Consider the following 16,575-nt stretch of genomic DNA (forward strand, 5'->3'; position numbering starts at 1 on the left):
AGAGGCTTCGGGCCAGTGGAAATATGAACGCAGGCCGCATTTGGCCCGGGAGCCGGACTTTGGGCCCTCTGATTTAAACCAACCTAGTGCAGTTCCTTTAATACCAATTTCATGTTCCAGAATCTGTAATGAAATGTTGTGATCAATGGTATCAAATGCTGCACTAAGATATAACAGAACAAGTATAGAGACTAGTCCATTATCTGATGCCATGAGAAGATCGTTGGGGACTGTTTCTGTACTATGATGAACCTTAAATCCTGACTGAAAGTCTTCAAACAAATTATTCCTATAGAGGTGGTCACATAATTGTTTTGCAAATACTTTTTCAATGATTTTAGAAATAAAGGTTTCTTCAGATTAGATATTGGTCTGTAATTGGCTAAAACAACTGGGTCAAGACAGGGTTTTTTAGGTAGTGGTTCAATTACAGCTACCTTATAGGCGTGTGGTACATAGGCCTATAAGGCTAGATATAGATTGATTATATCTAATACGAACGTATCTATTAAGGATAAAACTTATTTGAGCAGTTTAGTTGGAATAGGGTCTAGCAGACAGGTTGTTGGTTTAGATGAGGTAATAATTGAAGTTAGCTCAGAGAGATCTATGGGTAAAAAGCAAAAGGGATTAAAGCCTTATCAATGATTCTAGCACTGCTGTACATGAAGATCTATCTGTAATATTTTGGTGGCATATCTGGTGAATTCTTTCTCTAATAGCTACAATTTTATTCATAAAGAAAGTCATTGCTGCTCAGAGTTAAGGGAATACTAGGCTCAACAGAACTATGGCTCTTAGTCAGCCTGGCTACAGTGCTGAACAGGAACCGGGGGTTGTTCTTGTTTTCTTCTATTAATGATGAATAATATGCTGTTCTGGCATCGCAGAGAGCTTTGTTGTACATTTTTAAACTATTTTCCAGGCTAAATGAGATTCTTCTAAATTTCTCCAACTCCACTTCCTTTCTAACTTTCATGTTGCCTGTTTTAAGTTGCGTGTTTGCGAAATATACCATGGAGATCGCCTCTTCTGGTTTACTGCCTTCTAGGATACTGCAGAGGGGCATGTAGGACTGGATCTCCGCATCCTAGGCTCACCTCTGGCTTGTCATACTTTTGGTTGTCTAATAAAAGTGACACTTTAGTTTCAAAGAAGACTAAACAGAGTGTAAAACGACTCGTCTGAAGTTATGTTATTGGGAATTTAAAAACTTCAGGTGAAGTGCACAAAAATAAGGGAAAATAATTACAATAAAAATGTTTAACCTAATTAAATGCAAATTGTTGGAGACTGGACTGGAACAAGACCTGAGCTGCCCTTAAAAATATTGGAGTTTCTGTTTCTATATTTGATAATTGATTTGAAATTGTTCTTCTGACATGAACTTAAAAGTTAATTGATTGATAAAATACAGTCAGCCAATCCATTATTTAATATCAACTTGATTTCTATTTATGCACCGGGAACCTTTCTGCAAAAGAACCAAATGACAGTGTGTAAGTAAGCAGCACCTGGACCAATAGTCCCAAGTGTTTTTTCTTTAGATGCTGATAGCTCCAGACAGAGCTCTAATGATTCCACTGAGGAGTCGGCTGGTGAGTGCTGCCTTGACCTTCGACACATGGAACGTGGGATGAATCCTTAGTGGTCTGTGTAAGCGCATGTAGCACACTTGACAAAACACGCAGACAGGATCTTGTGGTTTCTCTCTCTTTACTGCAAAATTACAGACAAACAGTACACTGTTGTTAACATCGTTCTGTCTCGTGTCTCGTCTCAGCGCACAGTGTGTCGGCGCTGCCTGTACACACCCGACCTGAGCATATTTAACACATACTCGTAACAATTATAATAAATGTTTGGCACCAATAACGAAACAGTACTACTACAACTTCAGTCCTTATACCTGACATCTTTACAATTACATGTAATGCAATTTAGATTTTTCTCATTCAAATGTACCATACAGGGTCCTAATCCCAATGGCCGAGTTAGCTTAACTGCTACCTTGTCATTGCTAACATCTAACTCGTGCCAACGCACACTGAGTGGGAGCAAACGGCCAACTTTCCCACTTTACTCATCAACCTCTGCTTTATATGAAACTTTAATCCTCCTATCAAATACCTCGTCAGCTTACCTGCAAAATTACAGACAAACAGTACACTGTTGTTAACATCGTTCTGTCTCGTGTCTCGTCTCAGCGCACAGTGTGTCGGCGCTGCCTGTACACTCCCGACAGAAACGCTCGCTAAAGGGCGTCTCCCTCTTGTGGCGAATATCGGTAACAACACTTATAAAAGCTCAATGTTGTCTGTGTGCAGCAGACTGAAGTGCAGATGTCTCAAAATAAGGTAAACTAGCAAATCAAATGTGCCAAAAGAACAGTGTAGAATATGAACTAAGATAAAATGGGGTTAAATAACAATATATGTGTTGGGGCTCTAACCTGTTTGAATTCACTGCCCTCACACGCAGCTTGACAGCCGTGGGGTTAATGACCTAGGCGACGACCAACAAAAAGGACCAACAAAGCGAGGGCTCAGTTGTTTGGGACTGAACAGCCACCGCTTGTGTCACGCTGTTCATTACCTCAGGCATTATTACCTGTGTACATGTTTCCATATACTGCTCCATATCAAATGGCATACGCGAGAGACCATCAGCGTCATTGTTTGCTCTGCCGGGACGGTACTTGATGGAGAACTGGAAGTCGGCGAGTTCTGCTACCCACCTATAGGTGGTTGCGTTCAGCTTGGCAGTGGTAAGCACATATGTGAGAGGGTTATTGTCGGTGTAAACTGTGAATGCTGGAGCATAATACAGATAGTCCCTGAACCTCTCACATATTGCCCACTTCAGAGCCAGGAACTCCAATTTTCCCGAGTGAAGGTGGTAGTTTTTCTCTGGAGCTGTTAGAGTCCGGGACCCGTATGCAACCACAGCCAACTTTCCCTGCTGCTTCTGATAAAGCACAGCTCCAAGCCCTTCCTACGAGGCATCGCAATGTAGGGTAAATGGCTGCTCGAAGTCAGGATATCCTTATACGGGTGGCTGAGAAAGAAGGTCAATGAGCTGGCACAATACCTGCTGATGTTCCTTTAACCATGTAACTGGATGACTTGATGACAACTGGCCTCCACTGTTTCGCTTGTTTTTGTCCTTTTTTACTTGTTTGTGCTTTGCTTTCACCATTTTGTCTGAGGAGAGGAGATCATACAGAGGCTTGGCTATGCGAGAGAAGTTTGGGATATAGCTTCGATAATATGAAACGAATCCCAACAACTTTCTTAACTCTCCTACAGTGGTGACTTTTCTTTGCTTCAATGCCTGCACAGGGGCGATGTCTGCAGGATCCATAGTGTAGCCATCCTTTGTGACCAGCCTCCCTAGAAATCTCACCTGATTTTTGAAGATCTCGCATTTTTTTGGTGTTAGCTTGACCCCATGGTTCTTATAACTGTGTAATACACTTCTCAGGTCACTGAGGTGGTCATCAAATGTCTTAGAATGGACCAGATTATCATCCAAATATGGTAGACAGATCTCATCTCGCAGTCCCCCTAGACACTCTTCCATCGACCTCTGGAACTCTGCTGGTGCAGATGACAATCCAAAGGGGATCCTCACCCATTCGTACAAGCCCCAGGGTGTGATGAATGCAGTGAGAGGGCGGCTTGACTCTTCCAGGAAGCCTTGGTGGTAAGCCTTCCCTTGGTCGAGGACAGAAAACCAAGAGCTTCCCTTCAGACTGTTGAGCAGATCTTGTATTCGGGGTATTGGGTGGCGATCTGGAATGGATTTCCTATTTAGCTCCCTATAGTCACAGCACAGATGTAAGCTTCCATCCCTTTTCCTCACACATACAATGGGACTGGAGTAAAACGATTTTGATTTCTTGATCCAGCCTCTGTTCAACAGATCTTCCAGATATTCTTTTACCTCCTTATGAAGTGGCTTGGGGATGGATACATATGTCTTCTTCACCGGTGTGGGGTCACTCAGGCGTATTTTGAGCTGCAGTGATGGAATGGTCCCCACGTCATATTCATCCCGAGAACAAGCTCCACACTCCTCCCTCAAGACCTGTTTGACCTGCTGTTGTTGTGCTAAAGAGAGATGACTGAGGGGGACTGGGGGGTCCCAGCTATTTTTATCACCATTCACTGTCATGTCTCCTTGCACTGTCTCCTTAGTCTCTATTTCCTGTTTTTCTTGTGGCTTTTGGTTCACCGTTCGTATTTCATTCTTTCCAACCGGTTCTGCCGGCGCAGGGTAGATGGATTTAACTACATGGGTCTGCCCCAGTATGGTTCTTGGAGGGAGATAGATATCATGAGCAGTGTTATTAGTCACTGGGATAGTAAAGCGGGACCAGGTGCCTCTCTGTAACCGCACCACACTCTGTTCAATGTGCAGCCCCTCCGGCAGCTGTGGGTGTGAGCGGGGTTCAAAAAGGACATCTTGTTGCTCTGGGAGGGGGCCTACACGTACACTGCATTTAAGTCCTTTTGTCTGACCTGGAGGAATAGTCGTAATCTCTTTACCTCCTTTGACCATGCCTTCTCCTAGCCTGTCATCTCCACTCCTCATTAATTTCAGAAAGACTTCGGTCCTTTTGCAGTCAAAAGAGAATGCTGCACTGACAGCCTCGGAAACCCCACGGGGTGGGTCTATGCCCTTCTCTAACAGATGTTCAATTACATTATATCCAATAATTGGTTCTTCAGCCACACCATCTTCATTAGCTACCAGCATTGGGACTAAGAGTTCCAATTGTGTGGTGTGGTCTGATGGCAGTTTAAATTTAACTTCCACCCACCCAGAGAAGGGGATCGGTGTCTGGTTCACGGCTCTTCCATCTAGTGTTTCTGATCCAAGGATCTCTGCAATACTCTTCACCATGGTATTTGGGATGTGCCGTTGTCTCCAGTTCTCATTTATCAGGCAGACTTGTGACCCAGTGTCCCACAGTGCTCTTGTCTCAACCCCGTTCAACAGGCAGGTGATCATCAATTTCTTCCCAATCAGGCTGAGCAACCGTGCTCTGCGTCTTGGAGAGAGAAGACTGACACTGATCATGTCATTTCTCTGTGATCCAATGTCTTGTGCTCTAACATCCCTTTTGTTCTCTATACCTTGGATACTGTCATCAATCAGCTTGTAAACATCTCCAGATGGCTTACTTTTCTTGTCTGCTGATAGTGTTGGTGTTGCAGTGCTTGCTGACAATTCTACCTGTCCTGGTTTTTTTTCCGTGCTCCTCCTCATCCTACACCCACGGGATAAGTGACCGCTTTGCCCACATTTGAAGCAATGGTCACACTGTTCTCCCTTTTTGTTGTCCTGACATTTTCTGCAGCTACGTTCGCTGCTTACTCGTTGCTGTACTGGAAGCTTAGGAGATCCATGGATAACTTTTTTTATTTCTTCCATCTCTTCTTTCAGTTTTTTGATTGTGTCCAGCAGTTCAGCTTCCATTTGAGTGGTTGCTGGTGGTGTTTTTTGCATTTTAATTTTGGTGGGCATGGAGGAGAACTGTTCTTCACCACCAACTGCTCTCACTGTTGTCTCAGGGACTGGTGATCTTTCTGCTTTTATTTCTCTCACCTTGAGTTCTTTACTGTTCTTTCTGAATTTCTGCTGCCGTTCCCACTCTAGGCTGGCTGCTTCATTTGTTTTTGCAATCAACACGTCATCAGTGACGGCTGGGTCATCCAGATAATCTTTTAGCTGATATTTCACACTGTCACTAATTAGCCCCGTCCGCACCGCTCTCAGAAACTTCCTCTGAACCAGCTCAGGGCTGTACTGCTCATCTGTACCAGGCTCTCTGGAAGAAGCTAACAGTCTCTCTTTTAGCTCTATTGCCCTAAAGAGGAAGTTTTGTGGGGACTCGTGATTATCCTGGGTGATGTTTATCAGCCGATGGTACAGATCAACAGAGCTATCCTCCTTGTAATGTCCCTTTAAAATGGTGCGCAGCTGGGAAAGAGTGAGGTCTGTTTTAATCTCCAGCATATCGCGGAGGTTCAACCCTGGGCTTACAGCTCGGACCACTGCCTCAATAATTTCCGCCTCACTATGGTTTTTCTTTAGTCCCATGTCAATCTGGTGGATGAGGTTAGAAAAAGACAGCTTGTCCCTCTGCCCTCTTTCTCCAATTTGTCCATTAATTTTGAACTCCCTCCGAAGAGTTACTTCAGGTGACTGTGTAACTGTGGACAAGGCTGGTTGGTGAGGGGAAGCATGACTTTGTTGCTGACTAGTTATTCTGTTAGTTAGCTTCAACATTTCCTCCTCAAGTTTCTTGGTAGAGGCCTGAAAACTCAGTTGTAGTTCTGCATATTGTTCTTGTAAGCTGGCCAACATAGCAGCATCTTTGCTTGCCCTACCCCCTGTCCCCTGTGCTTGGTCACCTCTTTCCTTCACCTCTTTAGCATTTGTTAATAAGTGGACTAAAAACTCATGAGCCACTTCCTCTTCCTCATTTTCAACAGCTATTTCTGCTGCTTCGGTTATTAACCTGATCAGCGTGTGCTTTTTGGACTGTTTGTCAGTGGAGATTTTTGCTTGCAAACACACCTCTTGTAGCTGCTCCAACCTAAGAGATACCAGGGTCTCACTCAACTGGTCTTGCAGGTGCTCCAGCGCCATTTCGTTTGTGTTGCCTCTGCAACCTCACACTGTCTTCTCAGTAGCACAGCTGATCCCCGTACGGGCCACCAAATTTTGTAGCACACTTGACAAAACACGCAGACAGGATCTTGTGGTTTCTCTCTCTTTACTGCAAAATTACAGACAAACAGTACACTGTTGTTAACATCGTTCTGTCTCGTGTCTCGTCTCAGCGCACAGTGTGTCGGCGCTGCCTGTACACACCCGACCTGAGCATATTTAACACATACTCGTAACAATTATAATAAATGTTTGGCACCAATAACGAAACAGTACTACTACAACTTCAGTCCTTATACCTGACATCTTTACAATTACATGTAATGCAATTTAGATTTTTCTCATTCAAATGTACCATACAGGGTCCTAATCCCAATGGCCGAGTTAGCTTAACTGCTACCTTGTCATTGCTAACATCTAACTCGTGCCAACGCACACTGAGTGGGAGCAAACGGCCAACTTTCCCACTTTACTCATCAACCTCTGCTTTATATGAAACTTTAATCCTCCTATCAAATACCTCGTCAGCTTACCTGCAAAATTACAGACAAACAGTACACTGTTGTTAACATCGTTCTGTCTCGTGTCTCGTCTCAGCGCACAGTGTGTCGGCGCTGCCTGTACACTCCCGACAGAAACGCTCGCTAAAGGGCGTCTCCCTCTTGTGGCGAATATCGGTAACAACACTTATAAAAGCTCAATGTTGTCTGTGTGCAGCAGACTGAAGTGCAGATGTCTCAAAATAAGGTAAACTAGCAAATCAAATGTGCCAAAAGAACAGTGTAGAATATGAACTAAGATAAAATGGGGTTAAATAACAATATATGTGTTGGGGCTCTAACCTGTTTGAATTCACTGCCCTCACACGCAGCTTGACAGCCGTGGGGTTAATGACCTAGGCGACGACCAACAAAAAGGACCAACAAAGCGAGGAGCAAACTTCTTGTTCTCCACCCCAAGGGGAAGGTCCGCGGTGGAAAGCCAGATCTTTTGGCCCGGGGCATACTGTTGGGCAGGAGAGTGCCGCTTGTTGGCCCACTTTTTGTAACTAGACACTGACTTGAGAAATGTCTGGCATGCTCCTCGCCAGGCAAGGTGACAAAGTCGTACCACAGCGGCGGGCAATAGAACCATAACATCACAGTCTTGGGTAGAGAACAAAGGTTGTTGGTAGCCATAGACCACGTGGCTGTAGATGGAAGGGAGTTGTGAGCATACACCCCCCAGACCACATTTCTTGACCACGTGGAGGTATCCTGTGTGCACACTAAGCGCAGGCCAGTCTACAGTTCCTGGTTGAGTCTCTCGGATTGACCGTTTGACTGTGTGAAAACCGGAGGACAGGCTGACTGAGATCCCCAGCAGACGACAGAACTTCGCCCAAAATAGGCGAAGGAGAACTCTGGTGGAATGTCTGGGAGTCTCGGCCTGTGCACACTCAGGACAAGCGGCCACATACTCCTTAACATCCTTGGGCATGGAGGACCACCAAAAGCGTTGCCGGATGACAAAAAGGGTTCTAGCGACACCAGGGTGACAGTTTAATTTAGATCCTCGGGAATATAGAGGAGATAAGGAGGACAGGGACAGGGTGTTGTTGCTTGGGCGAGGACGTGAATGACCTCTTCTTCGAGGTAAACCTTGGCTGCAGCTAGACGAACGGAAGAGGGTAAATTGTAGTCAGGGTCCTGGGGCTGGTCATCCGGGTCCCGCATGCAGGATGAGGCATCTGCCTTGCAGTTCTTTGAGCTTGCGGGGTAGGAGAGGGTGAAGGCGAATCTAACAAAGAAAAGGGCCAACCTGGCCTGACGAGGGTTCAACCATTTGGCAGAGCAGAGGTATCAACCTCCACAATGAATGGGAGGTCAGGGTTGGGCAAGGTGAGTATGGGGGCTGTGACTTGGGTTTATTAAAGGAAGTAGAAGCTTGGAGCGGACCATGTGAACTTGACGTTAGACAAGGTGAGCTGATGAAGAAGAGCTGCTATGGAGCTATAGCCTTGATGAAGCTGGGCAGTAAAAGTTGGGCAGCAGGTTGATGGCGCAGTCATACGGTCTCTGAGGGGGCGATGAGGTGGCATTGGACTTATTAAGAACTTCCTTAAAGTCATGGTACTGAGAGGGGAATCAGGAGAGGTCAGGGTAATTGGTGTCAAGGTCTTCAATTGGGACAATGGGAGTCTGAGCAGAATGAAGACATGAAGCTAAGCATGGGGTACTCCAAACCAGAATCTTGCTGGCTCACCAGTCAACGTGGGGGATATGTGTCTCCAACCATGGTATGCCGAGGACCAGGGGATGCTTACGGGATTCGATGACGTGGAACAACAGGCTTTCTAAATTATTGTCTATGGCTAGGGAAACCGGCTTGGTTTTAAACTGTACCTTGTGTAGTAGTTGGTTGTTAAGTTGGTTGTTGAGAGGTTGAGGAAAAGGTGTGAGTGGAAACTAGAGTCGATTAACTAGGTGTCTGTCTATGAAGTAGGTGTCAGCTCCCGAATCAATAAGCGCAGGTACAGGAACTTGGCGTGGAGTGGGGCCAACCAAAACTTGGGTTAGGGAGCGTGAGTTTGGGGGATCCAGACAAGGAATGGCTCAGTAGTGACCCCCTTACCTCTACTGAGCCGATTCTTTTTGCTGGGAGGGTGGAAACTCTATGATCTGATGCTGCACAATAGAAAGAGAGGCCCTTCTTGAATTGTCGTTCCCTCTCCTTGGGAGACAGGTGAGAGCAACCAAGCTACATGTGTTCTGAAACAGGACAGCAGTACTCATAATCCTTAGCGTAATTTATATAGTTGGCAACAGAGAGAGTCAATAGGGAGCTGCAGGGGAGTAGCAGGGGATCGAACCAACAACCAACTGCGGGATCGGTGGATGACCACTCTTCCTTCCTGCACAACAGTCGCCCCATGATAGAACCCTGGGATGTAGTATAGACGGAAAAAAGAAGAAGACCAAGAACTGAACTCAGCAGCACACGGGTAGAGAGGTTATGAGAATTAGAAACATGTCCCTGCCAGGACACCTTGAATGTTCGTCCCGATAAGTAAGACCGAAGCCAGGCTAGAGCTGATCCAGAGATGCCAAAGTCAGAGAATGTGGACAAGAGGATCTGATGGTTCACATTGTCAAAGGCTGCACATAGGTCCAGTAGGATTAAAACAGAAGACTCATCCGTGGCTTTTGCAGCTCAAAGCGATTTCACGACCATCAGGATTCTGTTTCTGTGGAGTGACCCCACTTGAAGCCAGACTGTTTGAAATGGAGGAGGTTGTTCTTAGAAAGAAAGTCTAAGAGTTTATTGAAGATTGTTCGTTCTATGGTCTTGACCACAAATGGAACAATAGAGACAGATAGGTAATTCTTCACAAGGGAGGGATCAAGAGAAGGCTACTTAAGCAGTGGGGTAATCCGGGCCTGCTTGCATGAGGTTGGAAAAGGGCCTGTTGTGAGAAATATATTCAAGATTTGTGTAATAGGTGGCATTAATGCAGTTACAACTGCTGAAAGGAGAGTGGAAAGGATCAGATCCAAAGAGCACGTGGTCAGATGGTTAGGGAGGAGGAGTGTGATACATTGTCCTCAGTCAGAGTTGAAAATGAGGAGAGCGATGCAGTGTTGGAAGAAGTTAGCAGGATGTCATCATCTGGAGGAGAGAACTATGAGCTGACGGCAGAACCTCATTATTAAAGAAGCCAGCAAAGTCGTCGGCAGTGAGAGAGGTGGATGGAGGAGGTGGAGGTAGGAAGGAAAAGGACTTGGACGTTGGACTCGTGTGGTAAGTGGTATTGTGTCACTTCCTGTTTCTGCAAACTCTTGGGTTTCCACTGAAGGACTGCCCATGAACACCATGTAAAATAATCCAGCTAGTCAGGCCCTGGTTCAAACCTCTGTCTCTTGCCTATAGGGGGATCACCTCAACAGCTCTTCACAATCCTTCCCATCCTCTGCAGTCTGCCAACGAATGATGTCTGGTGGTCCCAGCACCACACAGAAAGCAAAACTCTTCAGCGATCCCATGATGGGAACAGATCTTAATCACAGACATTTTTCCACCTACACCAACAAACAGGACAATGCGTCTCAGGTTCTTCTGTGTGCAGTTTGAGAGAGGAGACAGGGGCTGTGGGACCGAGTTCTTATTAAGAGAATATTGCTTATTTACAATATTTACAATTTGTTCAAACTTGTTGTGCTCCAGGAAGGTCATGCAACAGAATTTAGAAATTCTCCCTCTTTCAACTCTTCCTCCTATGCTCTGTCTACAGAATTTTAAGATCAGATTCAATAATAACACACATATGTGACCAAAACAGTTATAATCAGATATCATATCTAAATTGAATACCAAAGATTCAGGACATGACTATTACATAAATGTACATAAAGCGTGTGTTTATTGGCAGCATACAGAATAGTATATTCAGTTCTTTTTAATTCAACTATATTTATAGAGATAAATTACAATAAAATGTAAAGAATGCATTTTAAATAATAAGGGAAAGACTTTACAGATTGTTAGGGAAAACCAGACAAATGCCCTTTAAGTAAGTGAGAAAAAAAACTCTCTGTAGGTATCACAATATATGACCATATGAACTTCATATCAGTGTTGATGCAGATCCACATTACAACAAACCATTAACCACTGTCCTGTACAGTATGCAGCTCCATGTCTCCATATAGTGAACAAACATGAAGTCTTCCATGGAGCCTATTTTTATTAAGTTAAAGTATTGATGGGTTATTGATGCCCTTAATCCATAAATATGGATGTGAGTGATTAACAAATTAGGCAATCTAATATTATCATAAACTGCTATTTGCAAAAGTTTGTGTATTTACCAAAAGTCCCACAATTCGTAATTTTTCTTCAGAGGGGACACTGATGGTTGCAGACAGAGCTTTAATGGTTCCACCCAGGAAGAAGATGAGCAGGGGAAACGGAAGGAGGAGGAAGATGCCAAAGAAAGTGTTTGCAATCTCACTGTCATCCCACAAAAGGCCAGGGAGGATATAAGCAACAGGAATGGGCCAAATCACAACACAGACCACCACAGAGATCTTGATTGTTCTTCTGTGATGGTACCACAGGGGCCAGGCAATGACCAAGTACCTGTAACACATAAAATATCTTTAATCTGCATCAGTATTATCTAGTAACACAATGATCAGCTACACACATTCAGTACCTTTCCAAGGCGACGCAGACCATGAAGCAAACACTGGCCATAAGAGCAATGAGGTGCATATAAGGAAAGATTTCATAGGCCTGCAAATATCTGACCACTTCAGCGATCATCAGAAATGAGAAGGTTGATGACGTAGTTCGGAGCAACATGATCCTTTCGTACCTGCAAAAAATAAAAAAAACATTGGTAAAAGTGGACAAAGCAGATGTAGACATGTTCTGAGTGAGGACATTGTTAACAAAAGGTTAACAACGGGGGAGAGATGCAGGCCTGGACCATGTACTTAATGTGTGGATTAACAGGTTATACTGTATATTGGAATATACTGATGATCAAGTCCGGTTGAGGTTGTTGTTTTGGCAACATATCAATCATCTCTAATCTTCTCTGGAGCAGCTTTGCTCAGGTTGAATTGGTGTAAAGAAGACAACATGTTAGATTTAAATAGTGCTGGAACAAGAAATTCATCTAACTATGGAGAGAGAGAGAGAACATTATGTGATGCAACAATATAGTTAGACTTAGAGACCTAAAGACCCATTCCTCTACTAGTCCAATGATTTCCGGCCAACTAAAATATAAAAATGCGTAACTGTAATCATAGGATGTATAATTTTACTTTAATTCAAATGTGCTGAAGCACTAAGATTGAAACACAAATGTGTAACAGTCTAAATACTTATGTTTTAGACATTAAGCCTCTGTCATCATGTACACACCAGAGAAAATACAGCATAGAAGGCCGACAGAAATGATAATGCACGTCAAGACATAGATGATGTCCATTGATGGTTTAACATTCCTATCAACATTGCTGGTTTTGTTGCTGTAACCAAAACTATTGCTCTGTTTGGTGTTGTTGATGTAAAACTGTTCCATTCTTCAGAGGGAAACCTGAAAAAAGAGAAGGTTTGTAACATCTGTAGCTTTTTACACAAATGCTGTACAACTACAGTACAGTACAAATCATGAAGTAAACCAGTATTTTAGCCTGACAGTGATGGAATTAGTAAAAAGTCCTATGCAGTTCTAAAATTCATACATCACACATTAGTTTTATAACCTTCTGTTTCTGGGCAGAACATTCTCCACCCTCAGTCTACTGCTCTCACTCCTTTTCTCCTTTTTAGAAACCTTTTCCCTTTTTAGCACTTTGATAAGCACCTGTGAGCATGGAGTGACCCTGGGTCACTACAGTGTGGGATGGTCTGTTGTTAGACAATAACTTACTTTGGAGCAGTTCTGCAAACACTTCAAGACAAAACTTGTATATGAGACAAAGTTTGAACAACATTTCAAAAGTACACTGAGTACAAGTTTCCATTATAAATAGGTAAAATGCTAAGAGTAAAATGCATTAATTTAATCAAACTTGATTTTCCATCACATGGTGTCAGCAGTTTCTTTTCAGCTAAGGAACCTTGCTGCATGTTGTCCCCTGTACTTCAAGAAACCTTATGAGATTAAGTTCTGTATATTAGCAAACCTTGAGGCTCTGATTATCCTTTTTTATTTTTATGCCAGATGAATCAATACCTTTGATTTGCTTCTTTGATAAAATGAAAAAGAGTAAGTGTTTTTGGTCTCGACTGTTGAGCTTATGGAGGATTGGCAGAGGTAGAAATATACTAAGCACATTCACTCAGTTACTGTACTTGGGAAATATTTTAAAGTACTTTTACTTAATTTTAGTTTTTCTTTGATACTACTCAGATGCTGCACTACATTTCAGAGGAAATTGTTTTTACTTCAAGAATTTATTTTTATTTAAACATTTCCACTGCAGCCTGATCTGTACTTCCTCTTTTATTTTAATGCAGCCAAATTACTGTTACTGAGATCTGGATAAAGTTCAAGATGATCCCACAGTCTAGAACAACACAATTATATCACACCTGCAAGCTGTCAGCATACTCAAAATAACAAGTTAGATAGTGTGATGTTTTTGACCGTGTTTATTTATACATATTTACTCATGAGGAATCAAACTGATTCTGATCTGATGCAGATCTTTGTCCCTCTAAGATATGTATTTTTATCTTTTTGCAGTCTAAAACAGCCCAACAGGAGACAGTTTCGTCACCTTTTTTTATTTTTACACTTTATACAGCAGATTGCAGACATGTGTAGGTGTCATGTCATTTCCAAAAGTTTTCAGATAATTCTTGGTAGGGTTAATTTGAAATGGTAATGGCCAGGCGTACACACAGTAGGTGAGATAAATAAATTTGGCAGTTGGTGCGATGACAACTACCTTAAACTAAAAAGGAGGTTTTTATTGACTTTTGTAAAAAGAAAGACAGAGCATCACCTGTCAGTGGAATGAATTTCTCTTGTCTATTTGTGTCAAAATGTCAAATCGACATGAAAGCAATTTTTAAATCTTGCATCAGTTTGAGGATCATCTTCTGTTAAATGTTTTAACAATTTGAGAAGCATGTGAGAAATTTAGGATGGCGAGATGCTCTACTGAACAAAACTGCTGTCAAACATCTGAAAGACAAGACTTTGATTTAAACTACTTTCCCCACTGTGTCTGAAAACATTTTCTATTCTAATTTAATGAATTTACATATTGTCTCAGAGTCATTTTTCACTTTTAAATTGTAATTTTTAAGAACTACATTAAATCCTCCAATTACTTGGATTTTATTTTTGAAAAACTATTAATTATTATTATTTTTTTGCTACTATTTTAGTTATACATTTTGTCAGAGAGCCACACACCCCTGTGTCTGTGTCTGTTCGCATTGAGCTGATGAATGTGGATAAAATGAATCTAAACTGTTTAACAGCTTTTCACCGTTTGCATAACTATTTGCATTCCTGATTCTCATGTTATCACGAGTTCACGTGTTACATTTACAGCTATTACTTGTCCATATGGTAAAATAAGTAAGCAACATAAATCCTACCTTTGAGAGTCTACTGGTTTTGCCTCTGCAAACACACAGTCTGTGGTAATTTGGCAAGTAATCAGGGGAGGGAAGTGAATTAGACAAACTTGTGGAGGAAGTGGGTTTGCAATGGACAAGTAGTTCTGACTTTAATCAGAGGCATTACACTGTGATACACTTTGATAATGTTCCCAGAGTGAATAATTATCAAAGTGCTGCTTATGTTTATGGCACCTTGCCTTTTGAATTGAACAGACAAATTAATACATGTGATTTTCTACACGTAATTTTCTTGGCCCTGTGGTCTTAAAATATACCCATAGGTGTAAATTATTAAAAGTAAAGTTAACTAACAAAAGGCTGGGAACAACATCAGAACCGAAAACAATGGACATGTGACCTATTTAAAAGCCAAAGATAGGGATAGAGTAATTTTGAGGGTCGACCTTGGAGTCCTAAACAGTTACACTCCATTTATACACTTAATGTTTTAGCCTGTCTGGAGAGAGTCTGACATAAAGTAAGGAAGGAACAGAGGGAAGTGGCTTTTGTGTCATGACTGGCATTTACACTATTAGTTATGCAAGTGCATGTTTTCAATGTCTACTGGTATTTTAATGACAGTGGATGCCAGTAGAACAGGTTATATAGATAGTGGAGCAGGTTAATTCACTTGAGCTGATGAGAAGGAACAGAGGTAGCCAAGACATGGAAGACAAGATAGTCAGCTGTCTACAAAACAGGAAGTGGTCATGGCAGTTTTTTCAATTGATCTTTTCTTTCAATTGAGCGCTGTAAAAATTTAAAAACAAAAATTTACTTATATAAAGTACATAGATTATGTTGCTTATATGGAACTGGGGTCATAGGATTCATGGTATTTTGAAGAAATTTTTATCATCCGGTTTGATCAAAAACATTTAAACTCTAGTATAAGAAATGATTTGGAGAAGTGACAGTGATGTATTAATGTAATTTAATCAGACACAAGATCGGACACAAGAGATGTGTTTCATTATCACATTTACAATAAATTAAACCATCAAACATTAAGCGTTTACTTAATTACAATGAATCTAAACGCTTCTCCAGATTGTATACAAGTTTTCTTGAGGGGGCTGTCGGCAAACACAGATCTTATTAAACACAATTGTAATTTTTCTGTTTTTACAATAAAATGCATGAACATTCAGACAGATTATACCACATGGTAGAAAATTGTAAGTAATAGATCATAGTACACAGCAGAAAAAGTTTCAATTAAATAAATGCGAAGGCTTCTTTTGTCTTTTTGGTTTGTGTTGCAAAATGCAAAGGGAAGATTCTTTTTATTTGTGGTCCTGTAGTTTGTTACAAACCTTCTGCAAATATGTACTGAACTGTAATAAACTGAGGTGGAAAGATTGCAGAAGTATCATTACTGTGGTGAAAACGTAACCCGGGAACAGGGACTGAACCACTGACTCTGTGGTCCGTGAATGACTGCCCTACCAACTGAGCTACAGCCGCCCCGGTACTAGGTATTTTGTTTATAGGACCCCTCCCAGCAAATACAGGAGCATGATGCTGAGCTCAGTTACTCAAAAAAATACCCTCTAATTTTCTACTGTGGTTGAACTATAAACACCAAGAAACATCCAACTGTGGTGCAGGAGGTAGAGCAATTGTCCATCAATCCCGCAAACCAATTGGTTTGATCCCAGGCTCCTCTGGTCACATGTCGAAGTGTCCTTGAGCAAGACACTGAACCCCAAGTTAGTTGCTCCCGGTGAGTGTTGGCCAGCTGCATAGCAGCTCCCTCAT

General features: G+C 42.3%; 1 long non-coding RNA gene across 1 annotated transcript; it reads right to left on the minus strand.

Annotated features, from left to right (window-relative positions):
• Positions 1–11,089: 11,089 nt before the first annotated feature.
• On the minus strand, positions 11,090–12,722 carry LOC137131011 (uncharacterized). The gene is made up of 3 exons (XR_010914936.1): positions 12,595–12,722; positions 11,876–12,037; positions 11,090–11,799 (listed from the first exon to the last, which is right to left on the minus strand). It is a non-coding gene; the product is annotated as an uncharacterized lncRNA (long non-coding RNA).
• Positions 12,723–16,575: the final 3,853 nt, after the last annotated feature.

This window comes from Channa argus, chromosome 1, assembly GCF_033026475.1.
Source record: "Channa argus isolate prfri chromosome 1, Channa argus male v1.0, whole genome shotgun sequence".
NCBI lineage: Eukaryota > Metazoa > Chordata > Actinopteri > Anabantiformes > Channidae > Channa > Channa argus.